The sequence below is a fragment of the Arvicanthis niloticus genome, chromosome 3, assembly GCF_011762505.2.
Source record: "Arvicanthis niloticus isolate mArvNil1 chromosome 3, mArvNil1.pat.X, whole genome shotgun sequence".
Classification (NCBI taxonomy): Eukaryota; Metazoa; Chordata; class Mammalia; order Rodentia; family Muridae; genus Arvicanthis; species Arvicanthis niloticus.
Genome location: NC_047660.1, coordinates 78,370,071 through 78,396,660, shown reverse-complemented (window position 1 = coordinate 78,396,660; position 26,590 = coordinate 78,370,071). Strand labels below are relative to the sequence as shown.

Genomic DNA, 26,590 nt, shown 5'->3' with positions numbered 1-26,590 from the left:
CCCTAACCACCATTTGAATTTAGCATGAGGGCCCAGCATGGTACCAGTGCCTGTGAGAGTTAGTCTGTCAGCAGGGAGAACGTACAGCTTTCAGAGAAAACTGGGCTTGGTCCCAGCTCCACCATGGCTGTGTGACTCTGGGTAGGTTCCCTAGTCTCCCTCTGTGTTGTGAGTTTTCTCATCTCTTAAGATAGAACAAATTCAACTTTCACTGGGTTGTTGATGCCTTTAGGTTTACCTTCTGGTTGTATAGGCCAAGGAACTACAACAGAGGAAGGACAGGGACTTATCCAAGGTCACACAGTAGACCTGATGGAAAGGCAGCCCCACCCTACTGACCCACAGGGGCAGGAATGAGCAGCAGGCTATAGACTATTTCCAGCTCCAAGCTGGAGTAGCAGAGGTGGGGGGGTGGGGGGGTGGGGCAGGGCAAGCTACAGAAGCTGCTGGTGGAGGGGTAGCCTAGAGGCCACAAATTCCGGGCAGGGGCTGGGGCATGCATTCTCAGCTGGACTGAAGACTGACAGGCATGCCACAGGCGGCCCTGGAAGTTCAGTTCTGCCTGATCTCAGGCTGGGCCCAGCCAGCCTTCTGCGTGCTGGCCTTGGCACCCAAGGTCTTTTCAGGCAGTCCACACTGTGCTTAACCCTAGAAATGCACAGATTACAGATGATTACATCATTCCCTGGAGCTTGGGGGCCAGTGGGGCCAGAGTGGGTGACTCTTGTCATGTGGCTGCCCACGGAAACATGCATGGAATCAACTCATCAGGAGTCCAGATCTTCCCCACCCTTTACCACTATGTCTTCTTAGTGATTCGAATCACAGGCAAGCCTCTCTCTAGGAACTGAGCACCTGTATCCTCACGGCTGGGGTTAACCAGGTCACACACCCCAACTGCTGTCCGCCACAGGCCTGCTGTAGGTACAGTGACCATTTGACCCCTCTCAAAGCAGATTCTCCCCCTCACCTGCGGATGAGGAAGTGGGGCTCAAAGAGGCGTTGTCATTAGAATGGGGCAATAAAAAAAATAGAGAAATGGAGCCACAGACACCCCAAAGTCTAGGTCCTAAGTTCTTTTTTTGTTTGTTTGTTTGTTTTTTGGTTTTTTGGGTTTTTTTTTTTTTTGTTGTTGTTGTTGTTGTTGTTTTTTCAAGACAGGGTTTCTCTGTGTAGCCCTGGCTATCCTGGAACTCTCTCTGTAGACCAGGCTGGCCTTAAACTCAGAAATCCGCCTGCTTCTGCCTCCCAAGTGCTGTGATTAAAGGCGTGCGCCACCACTGACCGGCTTGAGTTCACATTCTTAATCCCATAATGTTCACTGGAATCATCCAGTGTGCCCTTCCTCAGTACGTCCTAGCCACCGAAGGGGTAGACTGTCACAACCTGACAGGACACCCTCTCCTCTGCATCTGGTCTTTCCAGCTGTGATGCCCAGGCTTTGTGTGGACTCAGTGGTATCCCCTCTGAATGAGCAGGGATGAGGGCCGCCTTACTCTGGTGGGCCAGACCTCCAGGACACACTATGTCATCTTCAGCAGCCTAGAACCTGGAGCCTCTCCAGCACAAACGGTTGAAGCTAAATTTTACAAAAAGGAAAGAGTTAGACTTCATGGCAGAGCTCAGGTATGGGCCTCTATGGCCACCATCCATCTCATGGCCTGGGTGGCTCTTACCACAGCTCAGAAGCTTGGAGTAAGTGTAGGCCTCTCATAGCCTCCACATTTTTTTTTTTTTTTCATCCAGCCAAGAGGGAATAATGCCTTTTATGAGATCTAATGAGTTATGCAAGCACTTTGCCCACTGCAGAGAACCACAAGAAACAGCACCTGGTTGAAGCACCGGGGCGCAGAAGGCTCCAGGCATCCAACCCACAAGACCAAGTGGACAGAAACAGGTGGGGTTGGGTGGGGGCAGGTGGGGGTGGGTGGGGGTGGGGAGACCAAGCAGGAGACTTTGCAAATGGAAAGCTCTGGACTTGGCTGGAGATCCTCTGCTGCTGAAGCTTCCCTTTTCTCTGTCCCTTGTCATACATGCCTCCTAGTCTGGTGGACTTGAGAAATACCAAAACCCAGGCTGCCTGTTTTAGTGGAGATGGGACTGGTGTAAGGACAGTCCCTGCAGGGACAGGATGGAACAGGATATCCAAGATAGCTCTCACACACCCTAATGTAGCTTGTCCCCAGTTGCTTGGGAAAAGATGAACTCTGGCATCACAGAACCTCCTGCTGTGGGAGGGGGCACTGTGGCTCAAATAGGGGATGAGGCTCAGAGGCTGGAGGGCCGGGGAGCAGGGTCAGCAGGCTGTGTATGGCTGTAAGTGCTGGAGCCCAAACACTCACTTGATTGTTTCCACTTCTATGGAGATCTGGATTCATGGGCCACACTTTGGCACACTGGTCCTCAAGCTTTTAAAGACCTCATTGTGCCATCACCATCTTAAAAACCTTGATACTCTGTGCACAACTGACTTTGGTTTTTATTTTTCATTGGGCCCTGCAAATGATACAGCTGGCCCTAATTCCAACAGATTCTCATGGGTACTTGGGTGCAGGTGGAATGGCTGTAGAGTTAATGTTTGCTTCCCTGGGACTCTCTATAGGAGCTGTGTCTTCCATTTGGTCTTGCACATTTCCCTCTATATCAACATAGTAACGTTCTCTCCTTCTCCAGGCCAGCTTGAGGGCCACTCCCCAAGGTTCATTCCTGGGCTTTCTACCACAATATAGATGCTACTCTCATGGCAGGGAGGGATCCCAGTAGAAAGTAGGGTGCAGTGTGGTTAATCAATACCAGTTCTGGCCTTGTCACTTCCTGCCTCTGTAGCCCACCCTCTTTAGGCCTCAGTTACCCCATTCAATGCGAAATGTCCAACTTCTAGAGGGAGCTGGATCAGAGAAAGCTAGATTGCAGCAACCAGCAGCCACTGTCACTTCGTAGATTTCTCCTTCTCCATTGATTATCACTACTGAGGAGACTCAGCCCCACCCTCAAAAAGGAGCCCCAGGATAGGGAAACCAGGAGAGGCCTCAAGGGTGCACAGATCTGGCCTTGAACCTAGGTTTTGAATGGCATGTGACCTCAGTCTCCTCACCTGTACAATGGTGATGGTGGCAGCCACTCCTCAAGGGTAGGTACGGAGGGAAAATGGTACCAGTGCACAGTCAGGTACCCACAGGAGCAGAGGATGTTATTATTACTATGACTATTGTTATTATCTCTGTGAACTAAACTAGAAGGCAAAATCCCTTAACAGGATGAAGAGACCTACCGAGCCTACATACAGAGCATTAACAGTAGAATAAAACCACGTGCCCAACAACCAGGCTAGGCCCATGCCCTCTCCTCTCCAGCTTGGGAGTTCAGGAACAAATAGAAATTGGGAAATGAGCCATTTCCCCACCCATCTCCTCAAGCCAGATCTCCTATTCAGGTGGCCACAGATACCTGCCCACCCCTCAGTGGCAGATTCCCAGTACCAATATAGCTGGCCATCCATCCACTCACCTGCTAAGGCTCCTGCCAGTCGATCACAAGTCAAGGCTCTTGTGATGTTGGGAAGGGAGGCTGTGTCGAAGGAGGTGCTGGGTGAATTCTATGCTGTCTGAGTCCTGCAAGAGAAAGCAGAGAGGACATTGAGCTCTGGGGTCAGGACTGCAGGAAAGCCCCAAGTCCCCTAGCTGACCTCTAGTGTGCCCTCAGAAGGGCCTCAGTTTCTTCATCTGTAGAATAGCAGAGAGACTTGACTGTGCACAGGACCATGTCTGCCCATGTCCCTCAGACTACCTCCTGGGGAATAAAGCCAGGTGCCGAAGCGGAGCTCCATGGAAGCTGGGGGTGTAGCTCCTCTTACAAGAGGCTCAGGGTCATGAAATTCATACTTGAGAGACTCTAGAATCAGCACCAGTGGCCTCTATATCTTGAATGCAGACAGCAGCAGTCGAACCTCCATGCATACCACCACTATACCCACCAGCATGCCTTCAGCCTCCAGCTGGGTCTCCTCTGTCTTTCCAAGCTTTAGTAGCCTTGGGGCCCATGCTTGGCTCCTCCGAGAGGCCCTATCTGACTACCTGCATGTGTTCTCAGCAGGTCTGCAGCATATAGAGCAAGCCTCTCAGATTTCCAAAGTCTCATCAGAAAGGTCTAACCTACCTTTCCTTGGACATGGTTCTCGAGGGCTCCAGGGACCATTTGGTGTTGGATGGAGTGTGGGAGCTAAGCAATGAAGACAGCAATCCTGGTACAGTGGGGGTGAACCTGTGAGCCAGCTGATATGTGCCTTCAGTTAGGAGACCTCCAGAGCATCCCCAAAGGTTTTCTGTTGTCTGGTTCTAGAACGTAGTGGGGGCTGTGACAGGTGTGTGTGTGTGTGTGTGTGTGTGTGTGTGTGTGTATGAGAGAGAGAGAGAGACAGAGACAGAGACAGGGAAAGAGAGACAGGGAAATATAGAGACAGGGAAACAGAGAGACAGAAAGACAGAGACAAAGACAGACAGAGACAGAGACAAAGAGAGAAAGAGATTTTCTCTGCTATTCTACAAATGAGGAAATGGAGACCCTGAAAGGGGCACTCTTTTCCCAAGATTCCCTAGTTAAGTGAGAGGGGCAAGGTCAGAAGGATATCATGTCTCCTAGATTTGCCTGCTGCTGGCAGAATCAGGTATGGGGGCTGCTTTGGCAGATTCCTCTGAGCTTTGTCCCCAGAGCTTTGTCTGATAGTTGGGGATCAGCTATGGGGAATACCTAGGGATGGAAAAAGTGTCACAGAGAAGAAAGCTTTCTCATGAAAAATTGCTCAGCCTGCTAGCCTGCTAGCCCTCCTTCCTACAGCCTGGAAACCTGAGGCCAGGGCTCAGAAAGGGCAGCATAAGGCGCCTCTTGCAGAATCTGCACAGGTGTCAATGAGCAAAAATACCCATCAGGCTGATGTACAGCAGGCAAGCCTTCCTGAAACTCCGTTCTAGACGCTAAATACTGCGAGTGGCACATACACTGGTTATCACCACTTTAGAGGAGGGTGTGGAGACTAAGCCCAGGACCCAGAAAATCCATTTGACAGCAATATACACACAGTTCAGGTGGTTCATCAGTACCAGGTACAACAGCCTCGCAGTGAACACTGCCCATGAACACAGGGACAGAATGGACAGATTAGTGCATCATGAACACACCCTCAAAGTATCAGGAGGAGGTGGCCCTAACCATAGCCAGTAACACATATATAAATCCCACCAACAGAGCACCAGTCTGAAAGATAGCCATTGGCGAGAACACACTTGAAGACCACTTAGACCAAGGTCAAAAAGAGACAAGGGAACTTGGGGCTGTAGCACAGCCATGACCAGTGTTGCAGCTTCTATTAAGGGGCAGTGTTGCTCTTCACCTATGACCTGGTGCAAGCCTTCAAGCTTGCTTTGAAGAACAGGATTCAGTGCAGCTGGCATTTGCTGGGTGTGGAGACCTAGCTTCAGAGGGCTCTGCCTTTCCAATCCTGACTCTCTGAAAGCCTCAAGACCTCAGAAGAAAGCATTCTACAAGGAAGGAAACACGAGGTACAGCCAGCATCTGTCTAGTAGGGTCAGAGGCCTCAGGCGACTGGAGGAGCCACATGCACCTAAGGGATATCCCAGACAAGAAGGAGGGGCCTCTTGAGAATGCTCCCTTCCCCGCCTTCCCAGACCACTCCTTTTAAAATGGAACAGACAACTGAGACCATGCTTCACCAATCAGAATCCTTTGCATGGCAGGAGTGGCATCTAAGAGGAACACAAGGCTTTCTAGGGAGTCTGGAATGTTGTGTTTCTTGGTGGTGGAGTGGTTACACAAGCAAGTTCACTTTGAGACCATTTATTCAGCTACATAAGTAGGGTAGGACACTTTCCTGAGTAACACTTCAACAGCAGCTGGGAAAAACAAAACAAAACAAAACAAAACCCCTGATCTGAGTGACAGGCCTGGCTCCTCCCTGCACCGCTCCCATGCCCCACACCCCCTACTCTCCACACTCCACAGCTGCCTCACCTCTGCACCTGGGATATCCCGCCCCTTCCCACCATGCCAGGTGGTGCCTTCTGCAGAAAGCCTTCCGGACCTCCTTCCCATCCTTTTCTGGGCCCATGTGTGCTTGTATAGTTCTGGGTGGGAGAGAATAGAGCCTATCTCAGGCAAGGTTGAGTCTTTTTCTTCTAACTCTGAAGATTCTTCAAACAGAGGCCCATCAGGGTTAGGTGATACACTTCATCTCCTTATTCTCCCAGGTAAGGGTCTCCTACAGTGATCTATCTCCAGGTGACACAGATCATAGGCCAGCATCAGATGAGGAGACGCTTTACCTTCATCTCCATCCCCAGTGAAGACCGAAGGTGAAGCTGAACTTAGGGATGCAAAGAGATTTCTACAGTGGGGAGGTTTAAGGGGTTCTCTTGTTGTAGATGGAACCATAAATGTGAGCCATCCCCCCCATAATTACCTATTAAGATCAGACCACAGAGCCTCAAAGGGCCAAGGAAGAGGCGTGAGAACTGACAAGTACTCTGCAGTACTTCAGGGTAGCCCTCAGCCTCAGCCTGCACAGCAGCCTCCCTCCCTGCTGGGGTAACAGGGTCTCAGTTGACCCCCAAGGCTGGGGCCTAGGCACCTACAACCAACCTTTTTGGATCTCTTGTCTTCATCTTCCCAGCTCCAGCCCTGTTCTAAATGTATGTGGTGGCCACTCGCTCCTTAGCTCACCACCCATCTGAAAGGTAGGCTAATTCAGCCATCTTGGATAGGTCTGCTTTCCCTCTTCCGTGGAAGGCATGAGGGCCAATAGGCCAAGGTGATGTGGGTCGTGGGTCTTTTTCTGTCCCTACTGTGCCAGCAGCAATTCCAGCTAACAGCCACCTGAGGTAGCCAGCTCACTCTACACAGGTCACGGCCGACTCAGACACCCTTTGCTAAGAAAGGAAGCCTCTACTGAGCGGCGATGCATAGGTGAACCAAAGCGTGGCCAGGCTGGGTGAGGGAAGGACACCAGGTCTCTGGGGAGAGGTCTGCTGGAAAGGCAGCTGTTTGTCTGTGGAGGGGTGGGTGGGGGGAGAACAGCAGCATCCCTAAAGGTATTCAGGCAGAGGGAGGGCCCCATGAGGTTACAGGTAGATCAGAAGCAAGCTGGACTTCAAGTTCTCAAACTCCCCTGAGGACCAAATCACTCAGATGATTGCTGAACCCACAGTGTCCTGTCCTCTCCCTGGAGAGAATGTGGGTCTGGAAGACAGCCCAGGAATTTAAATTGTTAACAAGACCTCCCAGGTGATCTTCTGCATCTGGAAAGATAGGCAACACTGGCAGGTGACCTTCCAGGTCCTTCTGGGCCCAGAGATTACCCACTTTGAATGCTTTGAATATCACCCTCCACCTCCCCAAATCCATCTGGAAGATACCAGCCCTCCAGGGCAATGGTCTGAACACATCATTAACAATGGTTTAAAAGCTTCAGGAGGGGGCAGGGGTAAGATGGGGGATTCATCCCACAGTGGTGGTACCAGTTCAGCTCCTTCCCAGCTTCTGAGCCCCTACAGCCCCATGCTTAGCATGGGCTTGGGTTTGGGGAGCAACAGCTGTTTGGCTGCTGTTCAGTGAGGCTCCAGAAAAGCAATTATCTTGCTCTTAGCAGAAAAGCATGGGCCCTTTTACACACACACACACACACACACACACACACACACACACACACACTTCATCCTAGGCCAAGATGCTGTGGTGGCCCTCATTACCACCCGCTCCAGAATCCAGATTTCTGACTCGCTCGCTCCACCTCAATCCTCTGAGCACACTTCCAACACTTAAATCATTTAGCCCGCTAAACCGGAGACGGCAAAATGGGTGCTATTTCTTAAAAACATACAGAGAGCGTATTAAATTATTGATAGCCATTAAACAGGAGGAAAATATTAAACAGCTCTCAGCCCTTATCAATCATTCATGCAGTTTCCACTGGGGTGTTTTCTGGAGTGATCACTCGGGCAGCCCAGGGAGCCAGCTCCTGCCAGCAAGGAAAGCAGTGGCTGGAGAGAGGCCAGCAGCAGGCTGGCCCCAGCCCCAGCAGTCACCTTGGGTAGGGGTATGTGGGGGCAGGGAGGTGAGGTATTGCACTTGCAAGCCTGCAACCCTCTGCTCTTCCCCACATCATTAACAAAGAGAGACTCCAGCACCGCCTTCAGGAGCCTCTTAATTAAATCCAGCCTGCTTTTATTGGGCACCTACTATATATCAGGCCTGCGGGAAGCACAAATAAACAAGCCTCAAGGCCCTCAGGGGCTAATGGCAGCGGTGGTGGGGAATCCATCGCAAGAGAACGTGACTGTGCTATACAATGATGGAGCCAAAACTAGAGGTCCATGGGGAGGTGATGCAGAGAAGACAGGACAGTCTTGGCAGCCTCTGCAGCCTAGGAAGGATTCACTGAAGTTATTCTTGGGGGAATTCTTAGACAGTGGAAGTTTCCCTGAGGGTAAATGGGGAGTAGAATAAGGGGATAGCCTTGGTAAAGGCTGAACATTGCCTGGACTTGCTTGAGTGGCAGCTGCTGCCTAGGTGGGATGGCAGCTTGAGCACAGGGAGCAGAAGGCATAATAGGTAGGAGGCTAGCACCCTCAGTACACACAGGCAGGAGCTTGGGGTTCACCCTAGCTGCCCTGGCCGGTATCCCCACTACACTGGGATGGCAGATTCATTTCCTGGCTCTGATTCAGGACACCTAAGCCAGCGTGACGCAGGCCTGGTGGCTGCAGGTCCAAGGCCCTGCTGCATTCAGCCACAGACAGGTCTGGCAATGCTACCCTTGGGAGACAGGCTCCCCACTGCTGCCTAACCATGCCAAGGACCCAGACACCAGGGCTGTGGGAGCCAGCAGATACCTGATACTGCCCCGCCTCACAGTGGAGGGACCAGCCGCAGCTAGAGGCCATGTGAGGATCCCAGGCCCAGATGGGTTGCTCAGCCTGACCCTGCCCAGCTCCTCTAGCTATGCCCAGCACACACTGGTCTTCCTGAATGTTTTTCAGGGCTGTCACTTGTGGCAGCAGAGGCCCTGCCAAGTGTGGATCACACCCTCAGTGGAGAAAGCTGCTGTCTCAGGGAGATGTTTTATGGAGAGGAGATGTTTACCATGACACCAGGGACTATAAAGGCATCACTGGGAGAAATTCAGTCTGCAAAGTGGGGAGCAGCAAAAGGTCCCTTTCTCAGATACTTGGACCTTCATTCAGAAAAAGTAGCCTGGAATTCAGGGAATATCCTTCAGGTTTCAGGAACCTGTGGAGTAGGGGTACATCAAGCCGATGCAGAGGTAAGACTCTGAAACCAGACCCCACTCTGCCATCAACTGTCCCCTCCTGGGCTCCGCCTGAACATACAGTGATAGATACTGGGGAGAGCCACATGGCTCCTATGGAACAGGGGTGACCTCCAGAGTAGTTGGATTCAGCCGGCAAGGAACATGGAATTCCTGAGGTTGACCCCCCTCCCCCCCCGCCCATCAACACTGCTCTGTTCACCTCAAGACTCAGAATGACGTCATGCTTCAGCGTCTCCCTTCCTTGTACTCTTGCCAAAGTCTCAGGGTTCCTGTGTATCCTTGTCATCAACCCTTCTGGTTGTCACATATGATCTCTTCTCTTTAATTCAGGTTTCACACAGTTGCCTAGCCCTGGGCAGAACTGGGAAGCAGGCTATCTAGAAAGTCTCGCTGACCAGCAAAATCAAGACCCAAATGGGCGTAACCCCAAACAAATGCACCTGGCTCTAGCTCTGACTTTCTATTGCAAGTACTTGTCATGGTCAAATTCCCTAGCTCTTCACGTATTGCCGTGTTACAGAAATCGCTGTACCCCAGTCATACGGCAATTACTCAACTCTCCTGGACTGTCTTGACCCAGGGCCTTTGTGTAGGACAGTGCATTCTCTACCCAGCCAAATCCTGCTCTCTCCAGTTGTAACTGATGTACACTTTCCACATTACCTTAGACTGAATTCTGGTCACATCTGTTCTGAGCTAACTGGGGGACATCATGAATATCAACAGGGCTTCTTTCATCAGCACTTGGCACACAAGGTCAGGGTAAGCCTCGAACTTTATTACACTCCAAACCACCCACCCCTGTTCCCAGCCCACCACCCAGAACCAGTTCTTCCTCATGGATAACCTGCAGAGGTCTCACGGCAGTTTTAAAAGCTGTTCCCCAGAGAGAGAGGGTGAGATGTTCTTAGCCAAAAGTAATGAGATTGTATTCTTGGAGTGCCTGAGCCAAAGGAAGGGGCAGGCTTGGGAATTTCCAGGCAAATGCCAACAGAAATTGGCCACAAACGAATCATTAACTTTCAAGTTGAGAGCTCAAGTGCTTGTGCCAAGGTCTTCAACTCTGGACTATGTGGGCTACTTGGCTTTGCTTGGCTCATGCCTGAGGCCACCCCTGCCCCTCCCCCACTGGCCATCTGCTTTACCCTGTGGCCTCTGTTCACCAAGAGGCAAGACCATCTGAGCCAGAGCAGCCCTGGTGGCTAATAGGAGAGGGTTTACTTTTCCCCGAGACCCATTCCAAACCTTTGTCCTCTCATCCAGACTCTTCTATCAGACTGACCTCTCCTGCTAGCCAAACCCTTTCTGTCCTCTGAAGTCTGTATGCATTCTAGCCTGCCTTCTACCCTGTGACCCCAAGTTCCTGCAGCCCTGCTTATGTCTCTGTGAGGTCTACCTGATTGTCCTGGGTGCCTGGGACTCACTCATTTTTGCTAGGACCTTTCTCTACTCCTCTGTCCCCTTGCGACTGCCAGGAAGCTGGCACCACCAGGGACCCACTGGACACAGGGCTCTGTTGGAATCCCACAGGTCCACGTCCATAACTGGCAGTTTGCTGAGTTAATATAAGGCCTGCAGCTCTCACAGGGTTGAGATGGGTGGTGATCTGCTCCCCATTTCCTCAGGCTTCTTTTTGGGGCCTGTGTCCAGCCGCCCTGTGGACCAAAGGTAGCAGATAAAGGTGACCTCAGGCCTTGAGTAGGAGAGCTGGGGGATATCAAATGCCAGTTCCCTTGTAGCCAGCAAAGACCCAGAAACAACAGCCTCATTCCTCAGGGTACCACCCTACAAGACCTGGATGCTGCATAAACGATTGGAGCAGACAGTAAGTCTAGAGCACAGGTAGAACCTCACAAATAGGCAATGCCATTTAGCATTCACTCATCTGGCTTTCCGGATTCAGAGCCACTAAACAGAGCGATGGGTGCCACTGCCTTGTGCGTCCACTATACGTGACCCTTATCCTTCCTCTGCTGTGTGGAGTGATAAAGACTGCCGCAGTAGTGTGAAAGGTGGACTCCAAGTTCCACAAAATTTGGATGGAGCAAAAGAGGAAGTCATTGTCTGAGATCCAAGTCAGAGTAGCTGTTTGGGAATCTGGGCCCAGGCCTTCATCAGTCTCTAATATTGCCACACTCCTGGGTGCCCAAGCTTAGAACTTTGACAAATGCTGTGGGCATCATCTCGCCTGTCATCCCACCTTCTACACAGCACCTTTTGTTCATCTGGTCATCAAAATGGCCCTGTGAAGCTGGGCATGCTGGTTCAGGACTGTAACGCTAGCACCCAGGAGACTGTGGCTGGAGAAGTTCAAGTCTGAGATCAGTCTGGGCAGATTATTAAAATTCCTCATCAAGAAAGAGTGCTTGCCCTGGGTTCCATCTCTAGCACTACAAACAGAACACAGTGAAGAGCTCTTCAAGGCAGCTGGTGAAGGTCATTATCACCATGTGACAGATGGAGAACCCAAAGCCCGACTGGGAAGGAGCCTGACTTACCCAGTGATCTAGCCAGCAAGCTCCATCTGAACCTAACTCGAAAATGGCTGCCTGTAAAGCTATTAGCAAACAGGAAAATACAGGATGGAGAGGTAGAAGAACTGACAACAGTCATGTGCTTCTGACAGAACCTGGGTTGGTGCCCACATGTGCCTGCTTTGGAAATGGGCTTCTCTGACGCAGTGTTTTTTCTATGGCCTGGCTCACAGTTAGTAGACATGGTAGGGAAGAAATGGAGACTGGGGTACTCTGTGGGGAGGGTGATGAGAGATTGAGAAAAAGGTGAGTAAAGGGATCCAAAGACAAATGAAGCTATCTCCCTACCACTGACAGGGTTCCTGGCATGGCCACTCTTTCCTAATGATAAGGGCCAAAGACCTTATCCATGAACCTAGGATCAGATTAGATGCCTGGAATACACTGAACTCTCTCTCTCTCTCTCTCTCTCTCTCTCTCTCTCTCTCTCTCTCTCTCTCTCTCTCTGTGTGTGTGTGTGTGTGTGTGTGTGTGTGTGTATGTGTGTGTACATACATGTATGCATACACACCCTCCTTGTATATCACATGTTTGCATATATAGGGACTTATTAAGGTAGACAGCACAAGATAAGTCAGTGGACATTATACAGACATACCCATAATGTATATAGACATTACCCATCATATCCCTGATAGTCACATGTTTTAAACACGGGTTGCATGCATACAGGTCGACAAGCAGACATCCATCCCACAGGAACACTGTTGCCCCGAGTGCTGGCAGGAACATCTGTATGGCACACCGTGTTCATTTCCACTCAAATCAAGAGCAAGGATGTGAATGGGCTCTGATGCCCATGCTCCAGACATGGGTCAGGACACATGTGTACACAGTCATGCATGGGAATTCCAGAGGTGGCCAGGACAGGGAGACAAGCAAAGAGAGCAGGTGGCAGGCAGCCATCTCCAGGACTGGGTGAGGAAGGAACCATTACTGCTGCTGTGCTGAGTCGATGGGACAGCTCACAGCAATCCCATAAATCACCAAGCCACTTGCCACAGCTGTTTAAATCACCACTGCTGGACTTGGCACTCAGGACAAAGGGCCAGCAGCTGTGGGCAGGAACTAGGGAGGATGTTTGCATTTGGCACCACCCACTCTAGGACTGCCTCCCTACCTGCACCCAAGGTAGACCCCCTTGCCCTGCCAGCTGCTAGGCCCTCCTTGCTCTAACCTTTCCTCCTCCATGTTCAGCCGAGCCTCGAAGTGCATTCACAGCTTGGGCACTGGCCTCCAGTGCTAGTGCTGACAGCTTCTAACAGTGACTAGTGTCCTATGGGCACAGGAGGGTGGAGGAGGGGAGACAGATAGTGAGTTCCTCACAGGAACACTGTGGGGAGTCACCAGACCAGGCATTTAAGCAAGGACCCACAGTCAGTTCCACCCAGGGGGAGTCCCCTCCCTTGGCCCACATCACTTCCTGTCTGTAAAGTGGGGATGGGCTCAGGGCCTCTGGGGCTGCTCAAGCTGAGGATCTGCTGCTGGGGTAAAGATCTCGTGGATGCTGATTAATTATGACTATTAATAATACAGCCATCTGTAGCTCGTGGTAGAGCACATATGATTAAAACCGGGCCCGGTGCCCCGGCGGCAGAATGAATAGGTCTCTGAATGGGCCGCTGGTGTCTCCACCAGCCTGAGAGTGAATGCATGGTGATGGAACACTGGGGAGGAGCTGTTTGTGCTAGCCAGACAGATGAGGAGAGCAGAGGCAGCCAGGAAGGCAGACAGGCAGGCAGACAGACAGACGGTGGGGACCTGTTCATCAGACAGTGAACACCAGACAGTCCCCGAGGCCAAGCCTTGGGGAAGGACTCTCTGTGTCTGCCCCCAGGGAAAAGCTTGGCAGGCACTGGCTCTCCTCAGCTTTGCCCTGTTGCCTAGGGCCCCAAGTTCCATCCTAAGACTCCTCAGATGCTGTGGGGTGCTAGCTTGGCTCAGTACTGTGATAGATGCTGGCCACATCATATCACACCTATCTGGTGTCTCTCTCTCTAGCCCCCATCCTAGCCCTGATCCCAATTGCCTCCCGGCACAGTATGAATCTTTCTCCACATCTCCCTTCCCACAGTGGGATAGTGGATACAGCCACCATCCCTCAAGAACAGGGTGCTGTGGTCCATGGTCCACCACAGGCTGGAGCCTACGGCAGCCCTGGTCGTCAGAAGACAGCAACAGCAAGTAAGTGTCACTGGAACCCCAAGATTGGCCACTGGAAGCTGTCCTTGATTCGGGCTAAGAGGTAAAGTGGTCTGAGGACAGACAGAACCCCTTGGTCCTGGGTCACACAGCATGGCCATCTCTGTATCCTTTTAGGAGTGTGAGACCATCTCAAGGGTCACAGGATCTGAGGGGTGATCACTGTTGATAAATGAGGAGGCTCAGAGACATGGTCTCACTGACTCAAAGTCACAGAGCAGCAAGAGGCTAATCGGGGTTATCCAAGTCTTCTGAGTCAGCCAAGCCCCCCCCACCACCACCCCCACCTGCCAGGCTGGCAAGTTGGTGCTGCACAGTCACCCTGACCCGTGGCTGTGCTAACAGCTTTTACACCTGAGGTTAACAACTATGATTTAAGAGGTTGTTTGTCTTAATTTTCAGGAGTCAGCTTCTGAGCAGGTACTAATGCATCAGCCTGGGAAGTTTGTCTTTTAGAAAATATTTATAGCATTTCGTGACAGTTTGGTGACAATTGCTTGCAACATCTGCTCTTTTCCTCACTGTCTACCACAGCACAAACCCAGAGCAGCACACACATACAGAGACACACACAGAGACACACACACAAAGACACACAGACACACACAGACACACACACTGCATGAAACACAGACACAGACATACACACATACAGATACACACAGACACACAGACACACACAGACAAACACACATTCTCTCTCTCTCTCTCTCTCTCTCTCTCTCTCTCTCTCTCTCTCTCTCTCTTTCTCTCTGCAGGAAACACAGACAGACACATAAGACAGTCCTCAAAGCTACCACTAGGATCAGTGGGGCTCACAGTCTCCTCGTTAGGTTTGGAAGGGGTCCCTGGGATTAGCGCTCTCAGAGGAACCTCAACAGTAAAGGATCTAAGCCATCACCCCCAAAATTTAGATTTTAGTTCCAGTGTAGGATTGGAGAAAGACAGCTGGAGCTGAGCTAAGCTGGTGCTCGCCGATGGCTTGCAGAAATGTATTAACCTCCCAAATGCCCATGGCCACAGCAAGGCATCACCGTACAGGAGCTTTTGCAGTAAGTGGCTATCAGAGCCTTCTCTGCTCTATCCCATACTAACTGGCTCCCTTGGGCTGCCAGGCCCAGCCTACTGGCCCTGACTTACTCACAAGATGACCTTTCCAATACTAAAGCCCCGAGGATCTTCCACTGCATTCTGGAGTCTCAGGTAGAAACTCCACGGCTTTGGAAGCCATGTCTAGGATGCTAGCCAGCTCACAACACAGGGAAACTGAGTCTGTCATGAAAAGCCCCACACCCCAGTGGGCACAACAGAGGCAGCTGCTATGTCACAATCAGAAGTTCCCAGCTGAGAACAGGGAGCAGCAATGACACCCAGGGCCCAGGGCCAGGAGAAAATGAACAGTGTTCCATGCCCGAGGCACGCACCTTCTGAGTGTGCCAGCTCTACTCTTCCAGGTGGGGTTTCTAACCCTCTGTACTAAGGCTGCAGACTCCACCCACTGCACACAGCTCCACCCAGCACAGGCAACCTCCAGGTCAAGCTTCAGAGAATCATGGTTCCAGATGCACAGAAACAAAGCCCAGGTCAGCCCCACCCACACAGCCCCAGGAGGTTGGCAAAGTGCCTCAGGATTTGATCCATAAAGTCTCTTTCTACTTCGATGTCAACAGACATGGCCAACTAGTGATCCACCATGACACAGCCCTTCCACTCTCTGCTTTCCCTCATCCAGTTTCCCCTCTTTCTCCACCATTCCTTCTGGATCAACTGATGTCCACCCCACAGGGGCCCAGGCCCAAGACCCATAGGTAGGACCAGGAAACCAAGCAATTGTCCTTGGCTGCGAGGCTGCCCCCAGCCAAGATACCACCTGGTAGACCCTCATAACAAGTGCTCACCGGCCCAACACCTCTACTTCCTCTTCTGGCAGGAGGGTGACATCTCTCCATCGGCTCCCATGCTCATCACCCTGTGTGTGTCTGGTCTCTGCTCACCTACCTCATTTTATAAACGCCTCTCCATTGCTGCTCACTCTACAAGTACCTTCAGACGGCAAATAAATCCCTGCCCTAGGGCCTTTGCACTTGTTTTCTCCTCTCAGATTTCACGCCCACACTGTGACCAGCTCTGCAGTTTCCCAAGAAACTGTGGTACCCTTATCTATACACACCCCCTTCTACAGCAACACCTAGTCATTCCTACACTGCATGCTGCAAAAGCCGACTCCTTATGTATGTATTCTGCCCTCCATGGTCCCACCCCATCTCTGCCCAATAACAACAGCCCAAGAGGCTCCTAGTCAAACTGGTCTCTGTAGTCATGCCCAGTGGCTGGTACAAAATGGGAGAGCTCAGGGTTTGCTGAAGGAAAAGGTGAATAAACATCTACAAAGTCTCCTACTACCTAGATGATGATGCTGAGGACTGAGAACAGCCTCAGCTCTCTGCGAATCGGTGAGGCAGAGGCAGACCCCAGGCTTCCTGAGGCCCAGCCAGACTAGTGGGGTACTCAACACCACAGAACAACACAGAACATAGATGGCTCCCACATCTCCTTTGAGACTCGAACGCCACCTCTCTGCCTACCACATCCTGTTCTTGAAGCCAAGCTGGCCTCCACATGGGCCTGACTGGATCCTGGCCATCCTTTTGAAGACCCCTGACTGAGCCAGTCTAGTTTCCTTCCTCAGCATGCCCAGTAACTCTCAGACCTGCCTTGAGATGGTGGGGAGAGTCAGGGGCAGGAGGGGCCTGTTGTCCTGGGGTGGGGCAGGATGAGGGGGCCAAGCCAAATTCAGGTCACATTGCTACACTCACAGCCCTGTGAGGGCTAAAAATAGCCATGTTTATGCTTGCAGAGCTGGGACTCTGCTTCTCTGTCAGCGGGCTCAGGGGCTTTACTGCCATCCCAGGAGACCTGGTCCAAGCAAGGCTTTGGCCAGGCCTTCCTGGGTTGGTTGCTGCCTCTGTTTTTAGGTAGGGTGAAGACACACTGAGTAGGCACATGGCCCTGCATGTGTGTTTTGAAGGAAGTGTGTTTTGAGTGATAGAGGAGTTGGCCAGATCCTGGCCCAACCAGTTTATCCCAAAGCCTCCAGGATGGTGGTGGCATGGGACTCTATTTGCTGTGTGGCTAGGGCAGGTCACTAGCTTGCTCTGGTCCTTGGTTATTCATTGTGCCAACTACCAGTGGGGAATAGACGCCTGTTCCTCACAGAGCATGCTCAGTGTGGAGGGTCAGCTACCCATAGCACCATGGACATGTTGGCAGCAGGGAGTTAGGTGAGAAATGAGGCCACCCCTGTGCTCCACAGCATTCCTCATGCCAGATGATGGCATACCTGCCAGGACAGCTGTCACCTGACCCTGTGCCTCCCTCACTCTCTGACCTGGTTTACCCTGGACTTTAACATCCAAGAGGCAGGTGGTAGACCCTATCTAGAGAGGACCCCTCCCTCTATGCACAGTTGACGTCCTCTCTGACCTGCAGTTCTATCATTCTGGCAAAACATCAATCCAAGCAAAAACACACAGACTGTCACACAAGCACTGAGCTTCCTGAAGCAGACACAGAAGCCAGGACCTTCTGCATGAGAGGCCTGGCTGAACCCCTACTTCTAGAGGTGTACTCCTCTGTTGATACCTCCCCTGGTGCCCACCTCTTAGCTTGCTTTTCCTGGTGCATGTCCTTCCATGTCCCTCCCCCTTCCTTTCTGGCCCAGGAATCGCCCCTACTTCCTACTTTCCCATCAGAGCGAGCTCAGCTCCCTGACTGTACTGCGTTCCCCTCTCCATTAGACAGACAGTAGCTCCCTTGGGTTGAGCCCTTTCCCTCCTCAATCCAACGGCACAGGGCTGCGCGGGAAGGCTTGTATGAGTGTGTGCTGAATCACCCTCAAGGGAAGAGCTTGCTTCTCCTTTCTCTTTGCCCCAGCCAAGTGCACACCCTGCCCTCGCAGCCCCCTCCCAGGCTCCCGTATAGAGACTGTATATAGACCGTATAGACTGTGTATAGAGTCTTCTATACACAGTCGGCTCTGGCTCCACTCCCTCCCTCCAGTGGCCCCCGTTCTGGAGGCAGACTGTCCCTCGGACCTCATGCAGCTCTCCACCTGGCTTCCAAGGCACCTGTCCAACTATGCTCAGAGTAGCAAGGCACCTGATTAAGAAGCCCCCAGGATCTGTGTGCTGGGCCTCAGATGCTAGACCTCCTGAACCACAGCAGGGTTCTGGGGACTGTAAGAATAGCCCTCTGATAGCAACTACATGGATTGATCTGTGAATGGATTGATCTGGGGTTGGGGGGGGGGGGCATTACCCTTTACCTGAGTCCTCTGAGGCATGGTGGCTGTTTAAGGCCACCATGATGTATGTTTAGGCCCTAGGTAGTTCTGTGGATGCAAAGCTGATATCCTCTCTAGACCCTTTCTGCTGGAGACAGGGTATCCTTCCGGGTGTAGCTCAAAGGCCTTCTTCTGTAGGAAGCCCTTGCTCACTGTTCTTGCCTAACAGGCTGACTGCAGCCTGCTCCCTTAGCAGGACTCATTAGATGCCCATGTTGTGTGACGCTCCTGGCCTGTGTTGTTCCCAGTGAGTGTCTGAGCTTTTAGGCTGGGCTACTCCTTCAAGGCCTGGTGCATGTTGTCACAGCAGCAGTTGGGGTCAACTGTGATAGGATCAACCCAGTGGGCTATTCCAGCGAATTCCATGTCTTTCCTCTTGGGAATAAGAGGAAGGCAGCTCACTGCTACAGTACACCTTCCAGAAGGCCCCCCAAACCACTGGTCCCCAACTCTAGCACAATGAACTTCTTCCTAGACCATGTCAGGTCTCAGCAAGCCAGTGAGACTATGGCTGTGGCTACAGGGGTCCCCTAGCCCAGTTCTCCCTGCAACTGAGGAGTCTTTACACTCTGGTTTCTAGAGACCAAGCCTCTTGGGACCTGCTCCTTACTCTGCACAGAGTATGACAAGAAGAGCCAAGCCCTGCACTGCAGTTTGGTTTCTCTTTGGCTCATCTGTCTGGAACCCCATGCTATCTTCATCCAAACCCCAGGAGTCCCAGCAAGTTCCTGATGGAGTCACACTCTGGGTTCTTGATCTCAAAATTTCTCCAGCCTCCTTGAGAGCCTTGAATCTCCTCATGGTCTCCTCTCACAATTAACCTCCTTGCTGGTGACACTGACCTTGGGAGTCAGACTTCTGAAGAGAACTGAGATCTCACCCCTGCCCCTGTGCGTGTGTGTGTGTGTGTGTGTGTGTGTGTGTGTGTGTGTGTGTCTGGTGTCCCTCATAAACACCCCAGCCTCAGCAGCCTCCTCAGGCCTCCAGGGTTTGAGGGTCACTTGAGCTTCTATCCCAGCTCTGTGTCTGACCAGACAGATGAGCTTGGATATCCGACAAATATTCATTCGTGTTCAGTTACAGATACCCTCAAGGTATGTGGTATTTTCATTCCTATCCCCATTAAACAAAGGAAGGAACCTGAACACAGTTGATAGGTTGGGATCTGGGACCCAGAAGCCTGGCTCCAGAATGCACACAGCAACCATCACACTATGCTGCATCTGAAAGTCTACTACTACCCCTTACCCACACATTCAGGCTCAGCCTGGTCCATTTCCTTACTCCCTGTCAACTTCTGGGTTTATCTGCAGTCCTGGGCCCACAGAGATTGTCCTATCTAACCTTCCCTACCTCTAGTTCACCCATACACCCCCTTCCACCTGTGACCCATACACCCCTGAGCTCAAACTTTCACCCCAAGCTTTCATCTGGGAATCTGAGTCTCTCTAGACCAGTGGTTCTCAACCTGTGTGTGTCGACCTACCCAGGGATTGAATGACCCTTTTATAGGGATCACCTATCACCACCAGAAAACACAGATATTTCCATTGCTATTCAGAGCAGTAGCAAAATTGCTGTTATGATGTAGCCACAAGAATAATTTTACGGTTGGGGTCACAATGAGGAACTGTATCAAAGGGTAGCAGCATTAGGAAGGCTGAGGAGAATTGCCATAGACAAACTCTCACTTAAAATGACATGGTGGCTGAGTGATCCATGAGACCAGTCCAGAAGCTTCTGGTGCTACCTGTCTGTGTTGGTCTGAGTGGCTCTGAATAATGGGGCCCAGGGGAAAGCCTCTGGAGGATATAAGGGACCCTGTAATAACCCCTCTTCCTCACACTAATGCGGGGGCACAGTCAGCATCCACATAGCCCATGGAGAGTGGCCATAGAGGCCACATATGTAGTGTGCACAAAAGCCCAAAGTGACAGAAATTGATAAAAACTTCACGGTGCCACTGACACCCCATATATCAAAGGCCCCAAATCTCATTCTCTGCTTGCCTCCAATTTCTATCAGAGCTTGCCAGCTGCACATTTATTGAGAAGTTTGTGAGCTGACAGGCACTGTATTACCAACATTAATGATGCATCCGTCTCTAGAATTACTGGGGAAACAGTCCAGTTGATTTCATTATCATCTCCTGTTCTCCACATTTCATTCGACACAGCTCCCTACACAGATCTGAACAAGGACCAAAGTCAATAAACAAAGGTGCAGGGCCAGGTGATCCTAGGCAGGAGATCCAAACACACACACACACACACACACACACACACACACAGGCCTCCCCCTCCCTCTGTGACAGCAGAAGGTCCTCAGGCACAGCAGGTGGGATTCACGAGGACATTGGATCAAGGGCCAAGGTCAAGCTTCCCATTCATGCCTCAAAGAGGGAAGTGGCCTTCAGGAGGCATAGACAGTGATGTCATCTTTATGTGCCCCTTGACTGGGGCAGGAAGTTAGCCCCATGTACAACCTAGCATCATCTGTGGGCCACAACCTGGAACTGGATCCATGCTTGTGACAGGCTCACCACTCTGCCGGCTCTGTCCAGGGACAGATGAGGCAGAAGATGTGCAAGGTGTTTATCTCTGTCCTTTGCCCACGTCCCTGGCCATGAAGGTCGGTGTTTAGTTACCAGCGTTTGCCCACACTTAATCCCCACCAGCACCATCATATGGCTTGATCAGGCCCCTGCAACCCACCTCCCAGAGTTTCCCATTCAGCGCTTGTTTCTTTCTTGGCAGTTAACTGGGATTAAAGGTGTAATTGATAGGTGCCTTTACCTATGCTTTCTCTCTGGCTCCCCACAGACAGGAATCTTAACTCTAGGCTCACCATCTTGTCTGTAGTGCCTGGCAGAGACTTGGCTTCAGTACATCCCAAGCCCCTATCTATCCCTGGATGCAGTGATTTAGAATAAAGAAATTCTGAAAAAAAAAACATCAGTTGTTTCAGAGCTGAACCCCAGAGGCCAGAAGCTGGGTCACGAATTCTCATATCTAGCTCACTGTGGAGACTTGTCCCCTCCCTCCCCCTCTTGACCATTCTCTACATTCATATTGCCCAAGGAACTTTCTGGACAGCAGGGGCCATTAGGTAGCTCTTGAGATCAGGAGAGAGGATCAACTTCTGCTCCTGTCACTTAAGTGAAATGTATAACAGCAGTAATCACCTGAGCCATAAGACAGGAGTGAGAGGCCTATGATCTCGGCTATCTCTGGGGACTTTTCGGTTCCCCAATGGGAAAGATGGGTCCCTAGTTCACCACGAGCAGTACATACTTACAGTAGCTTTGGAACCCTATCTGTAGATGTTTCAAGCTGACCATGATGGACGAGAAGTGGGGACCTAGGAAGAGATCCCAGAATAGCCTGGGCCCATGAGAACTGGCCTCTGGAAACGTAAGACTTATTGCACTGCAAAGGCATAGAAGCCATGGCATCTCTGGATGAAAGGATGCCTGGGGCATCCTCTTCATGGCTGGGGTTGCTTCAGCCTGAGAAATGCAAGCCCATAGATGGTGAGGCTTAGTGCTCGAGTGAAGCTGTACTCAGCAGAGGGTCAGAAAGACAAAAACACCTGCAGCTCCCCTGTAGGCCAGCTGGACAGCAGGAAGACCCAGGCAGCCAGGCAAGGCTAGGCTAGGCTAGGCAGGTCTCAGGGTTGTCTCTGCATAAGAGCTCCCATCATGAAGCAAGCTCAGAGGCACAGCCCTGGACCTCTTGGGGCAGTTTCCAAACCATGGGTATTATGATTATTATTGTTATTTAGTGCTATCTGGAATTAAATCAGGGGAACATTTGACTTAATAGATAGTGTTCTGACTTGAAAATGGAGTTTTCCCCTGAAATAAATATTACTGACATAATTTATTTACGAGCATTCACCATGGGACCAGCTCAGCACCGAGCACTAAGCATACATTATTGTATTTCATCCCCTAACAACTCCATTGTCCCCAGGAAATGAGTATACCAGACTGCCCAAGATCCTACAAGTGAGAAGGGCAACGTGTAGTACAGGGCCATGTGCCCTGTGCGCTGAGGGTCTCAGACCTCTCAGGAGCACGAGGAAGAGCATGCGTGTGGACGGGTGTGAGCGGACATGCATGCAGATCCCCAGACCTCTCACCAATATTCAGCATGTATTTGTCTCTCCCTCTCTCCCTCTGTGTACATATGGGCAGATATGAATGGGTATATGTGCAGGTATATGTCTGTGAGCACACTTGGTGGTGACCACAAGTCAAACTTGGGTGTCATTCCTCAGCAGCCATCAGGCACCTTGACTTTTAAAGATTATTATTGTTGTTATTGTTATTGTTGTTGTTGTTGGGGCAGGACACATGCCACAGTACATAGGTGGGGGTTTGCAGACAACTTTTGGGAGTGAGGTCTCTTTCTCTACCTTTATGTGGGTTCCAGGACTAACACCCAGGTGGCCAGGCTTGAGTGGCAAGCTCTTTTACCCACTGCGTCAACTGCCCAGCCTACCACCTTGGTGTGTGTGTATAACCTGGGACTCAACAATTAAAGCTAAACTTGTGCTGAGATTACAAGCAGCAAGCCACCATACCTGGCTTTTCACTTGAGTGCAGGTCCTTATGTTTGTGCAACAAGCTCTTTACCGACTGAGTGTTTTCGCAGCCCACGCGCTTTTAAAGAGGACACTGAAGCCCAGGGAGGTGTTGGACTTGTACCAAATCACCCACCCAGTTAGCAGGCCAGGCCACCTGATGTAGCTACTGTGGGCTTCAATTTTCAAAAGAGCCTGGGAAGCAGCCACACAGCTTCGCAGCCAAGGATAGGAGGCACCAAAACCAGAAGAGCCTGAGGGTGCTGGTGGAGAGCTGGGGTCTGCGTGCTTCCTCTGCAGAACCATAACCACTTGGGCAACTAGGGACTTCCAACTCCTAGGACCCAGCCCAGGTACTCCTTCAAGGATGCAAAAAGGGCAGAGGCTGCCTAGTTTCAGCCCTCATAGCCCAGGTTAGTACCAGCACAGGCAGGCTGGATACCTTGTGCTTCTTGCACACCTAGGGCACCAGGCTCCAGCTTCAGTAAACAGGCCCGGTCAGAGCTGGACTCACCCAGCAAGCTTGTTCTGGGGAAGCTGGTTGGTCAGAGGAAGGGCTCCTTGGCATTTCAGCTGCACTCTTACTCAAGCAGGTCTTTCTGTCCAAAGGGCAGCTTTGACGTGCAGAACAGGCTGTGGTGTCAATATGAGTGTAGCATTGTCAGGGTTGGGGACAGACAATGCCCTCGGCAGGCTGTTTATTTATAAATCTACCCAGTGCTCACTGCTGCCTTTCTCTCTCGGCATTCAAATTGAACGGGCTTTCTTTCTGTAACTCAAAAAGGATTGCTCAAGCTGATAAAAATCATCCAGAAAGTACTCTTTATCTCCCAAATACAGAAAGTCCTCACACCCATGGCTAGAAAGAGGAAGATGCCTTCCCAATGCTGGGGCTGGCCTAGGAAACAGGACCAGGGCAGGGGCCACCAAAGGAGCAGCATAGGAGAGGCCTCTTATACACAGATCTGCATTCAAGTTCTGCTGCCCATGGATACAGTCTCACTTTGCAGCTGTAATCACTCCGTGACATCACACTATTAAGTCTGTGTCAAATGAAGATAGGACCGTTCCTTTTTTACAGTTCCCTGGACAATTAAATGAGATAATCACAGAAACTGTGTGGTGTGGTGAGAGAACCTAGTGACTGCACTGTTCATGATGGTGGCTAAGACTGAAAAATACCTGTCATTCACTAGGGTCCTGGCCCACCACCCACCCATTTGCATCTCGCTGGGGGATGCTCTTTCCTGGACTCTTTCTTCCCTTATCAAGAAAAATAAAATTCTAAAAACAAACAAACAAACAAAACAACCCACCTCAAGTCCCATCTTACAAGAAAGATACCTGGGAAGCCTCTGCACTTGGGAGTCTAGACCCAAAAGCACAGCAGGTAGGAGCACGTGCCTACAGTCAGCTTTGCTGTGGATTGGGTAAGGGCGTGTTATTGGCTAGAGTCATCAAGGCCTCCAAGAACTGCATCGGAGACACAAGCAAACATGACAAAGTCATTAGAGACTAAGAGGAGCACACCAGAACCTCTTTTCTGAAGGGCCAGGGCTCTGGATCAAGAGTTGCAAAGCTTCCATGACAGTGTGCATGCAGGGTGACTAGAGCCCTGTCAACAGGAAGACAGCCCTTAACCTTTGAAGCGTGATCTCCTAACAGCAGCATGCTCACCTGGAGCCAGGTTTGTCAGCACGGATGGAACACGGATGAAGCACAAGGGAAACTGGTAGCCATGGAATGGCCATACCCATGGGGGTCAGACAGCTTTACAGACAGATAAAAACATATCAGTGTCAACTCACAGAGAAGCTCTGCTTCTCTGGACTCCTCACTGCACCCCACAGGACACCAGATCAGGCCTGCAAAACCCTCCTTGACTTCTGAAGGAGGGGCCATGCCCTAGCTCCACCCCTGACAGCTCTCCCACCCACTACAGAGCTGCTGGTTGGCTCTGAAGACACTCTTGGGACTCATTGTGTAATGAACAGGGCTCCAGTCTCTTCCTTCAGCCTTGGCAGCTCCCAGCTACAGCATGAATCTCCTAAAACACAGCTCAGCCCCTGTTCTCCCTGTCGGACTCCACACTCCTACCTACGCAGGCAATGCCTTACCCCTACTTGCTACCTGCTTTCCCTTGGGTATCGCTGACCAGTCCTGACAGTTACTCCCTTAAAGTCCACGGGCACTGGGTGAACTGCCTGAATCCCCACATGTACCCCTCACTTCCCTCCTTCATGCCCTCCCACTTCACAAGCACCTTTCTTCTCCCATCTTGCCTTGCTCTAGCTGAAGCCACTCCACTTTTAAAGTGTCCCTCAAATGTCCCCTCCTCCAGGTAGCCCTCCCTGGCCACTCTGGACCATGTTCTTCTCACTCCTCTGAGCCTCTTCATTGTCACCTCTGAGTATTTATCATCTCTGTTCTGCCCAATAGCCAAGTCTTACCATCCCATCTAAACTATGAAACCCAAGGTCAAGGTCTCAATATTAATTTGCCCACCCTCCACCCAAGGCATATCATTATATCCTGATGGCCCTGTACCAAGGGAGACAGGACACAGTGTAGAAGTTGCTGGTCATGAGAAGAATACAGGAATGAGGGTAAGCCAGTATTTCTCCCAAGGGAGCCTGCTGTATTAAGCACAGGGCCCTACTTGAGTGGGTCCTCCAGAGGAGTAAGGCTATGCCAGGGTTCAAGACAAAAAAGCTGGGCACGTGCTGTCCCACCCTCCAAGGTGGGGACAGTTTTGGCAGATTGGCATAGACATGATCAGGCTTCTTGGGAAGCCTCAAGCTCTTGCAAAGCCATCTATCCCCATGGATGAGGCAAAGCAGGAGCCTGGCTGGCTGGCAAGAGGGGATACTAGGGTTCCTGACGTAGGCAGCACCCACAAGCCTCACCAATTCTTGCCATGGTTGTAGGCTATGGGGCTGGCACTCCTGTGCCTTCTGTTTTTCTGTGGGTTTCCCCAGATGGACTGGCTATGTGGATGCACTCTGCTGGCTGGTGGCCTAGCAGCCTGGCCCTTCTGCGTAGCTCTCAGCAGCTTCGCCAATGCTTCCATTGTGCTCACCCTGAAGAGCTCCTCTGGAGCCGGGCACAGATTCTGGAGGAATAAATAGACGGGTTCTTACGTGCCAGGGCAGCATCTCTGACCACGTTCTCATTTCTAGCTGTACCTCAGTGTGCTTTCCACACCTACAGCAAACACTTGCCCACCCCTGCTCACCCACTCCTGCCCCAGGAGGGGACAGTAGCATCTTTGCTGATCTAAAGTAGAATAGCCATAAGTCCCGGTCTGCCTGGTTGCCGGGGACAACCTCCTCCATCTCAGCATCCCTGCTTTCTGGCTTTCGGAGCCTCTATTGCCCCACCACTTCATGGGCACTGGAAATAATGGGTGTTCAAGAAACTGAGTGTGAGCCTCTAATTCCCACTATGCTTTCCCATTCATGAGACCAGGTAGCTAACTGAGCAATGGCGCACTCTGTCCTGGGTCCCATATGCAATCTAACTGAGCAGGCCTGAAGAGAGAAAGCAGCAGCAGGGCTTGCCTGGAGCATTAGAGGTTCCTTAGGC

The 26,590-nt window shown here is 51.3% G+C and overlaps 1 protein-coding gene across 4 annotated transcripts in view; it reads right to left on the bottom strand.

Moving 5' to 3' along the window:
• The window catches only part of Zmiz1 (zinc finger MIZ-type containing 1), a 200,168-nt gene that overhangs the window by 154,509 nt on the left and 19,069 nt on the right, over positions 1–26,590 (bottom strand). For all 4 annotated transcript variants that reach the window (XM_076931262.1, XM_034499099.2, XM_034499096.2 and 1 more), the window contains exon 2: positions 3,508–3,611. The gene's annotated coding sequence lies outside the window, so the exon portion shown is untranslated. The remainder of the gene's footprint in view (positions 1–3,507; positions 3,612–26,590) is intronic.